A 1,532-nucleotide genomic window follows, 5' to 3' on the forward strand; every position below is an offset into this window, starting at 1 on the left:
CAAAATTTTAAAAAATCAAATAAAATACATTATATATATAAAATTAAGAAAATAAAATTTTATAATATAAAATATATTATATTATATTTTAAATATATATAATTATTATATAATTTTATATAAAATTTTAATTTATATATATATTTAGTACTAAAATAGAGAACTTTCAAAACCAAATTATTATAAAAAAATTTTGAAAAGAAAAATATTACCGGGTTTCAGATTGAATTTCTCTTTCACTCATTCCCATTTGATCATCATTTTCCCCAAAAATCGGAGCAGTAACACTAATCCCTAAAGGGAAACGTCCCCCAGAAATCAGATCGAAAAATGCTGGCGGGTGGTTTTCATTGAAGCCCCCCAAACCCCAACCAAAGGGGTTTGGGCCAGGGGTGGGGTAGAAATTTAGTACTGCAAGGCCAGCAAACTCATTAGGGGGACTTTCCCTTTGGTGCTGTTTTTTCCCTGCAAATGCTAATGTCACGGATTTCTTCACTTCCAGTGTTTGTAAAAGGGGGATTTCAAACTGATTTCATTCTGGGGGGAAATAGAGGTGTGGGATGGGGTGAAACTGCTCCCACAAAAAAGCCCCTCCAGTAAATCTTTTCAGGATTTTCTGAGAAAGTTGTAGGTACAAACTTTGTTTTGAGGCTGGTTGAATAGAAGCCCCGGGAAAGGTAAGGGTTTTTGGGCAGGCGGGGGGTTTTGGAAGTGGGTGTCGGAGCCCCCCCAAAGGGAAAGGATTTTGGGGCAGGGAGTATCCATGTTGGGGGGAATGTCATAAAGGTCAAGGAAAAGGGCTAAGTTTGTGCGGTTCCCTCCCCCTTGTTTTTCCTTTGCTTTTTACCCCCTTTCCCTCTTTCGATTTCTTCTTCTTGGCATCGTCATCGATTCCCTCAGAATTCTCTGATTCTTCATCACTTGATGATTCACTTCTGAAGGGGGTTTAACTCTGATCTGTTCTGATGATTCTGACTCTAAATTCTTCACTCCCGATGATTTCTGATGTTTCCCCGTTTTTTTACCTCCACTGCCAGACTTCTTTTGGGCCCTTCCCTCTTGTCCCTGTTTTCATCCTCTTTCATAAATCCTGTCAATTCACTTCCTCCCCCACTACGTTTCTCTGAAATGTCATTTTTCACTGCTGCATTTTCCCTATCGCTCTCACTTCCACTTCTCCTCTCCTCCTCGCCCCTTTTCATCTTCGGGTTTAGTTTTCATTGATTAGAACATTTCCCACCTTCGGGGCTTCTTTTTTTGGTGAGCGGGATTTAAAGACAGGGTGGACTGGGGGGGGGCCCTCTCTACATTACGAACACTTGGGTCGGGGGTTTCATCAGGGAATGGAGGAAGGTCCGGGTTAACCATGGCTTGGCATTGATGAAGTGGAGAGTGTGTCAGCGGGGAATTTGGCCCCGATCTAAGGGGAAAGGTAAAAAATTTATTATTCCTGTTTTTGAACCCCAAATTTTTATTCCATTTCTCTACAAACCGGCCCACATTTTTTGGGTTTTTAATCAAAGGGATATCAG

The 1,532-nt window shown here is 40.6% G+C and overlaps 1 pseudogene; it reads right to left on the reverse strand.

Annotated features, from left to right (window-relative positions):
* Positions 1–208: 208 nt before the first annotated feature.
* Positions 209–1,532, reverse strand: part of LOC119588934 — an 8,280-nt pseudogene continuing 6,956 nt past the window's right edge.

The sequence above is a fragment of the Penaeus monodon genome, chromosome 24 (genome assembly GCF_015228065.2).
Source record: "Penaeus monodon isolate SGIC_2016 chromosome 24, NSTDA_Pmon_1, whole genome shotgun sequence".
Taxonomy (NCBI): Eukaryota; Metazoa; Arthropoda; class Malacostraca; order Decapoda; family Penaeidae; genus Penaeus; species Penaeus monodon.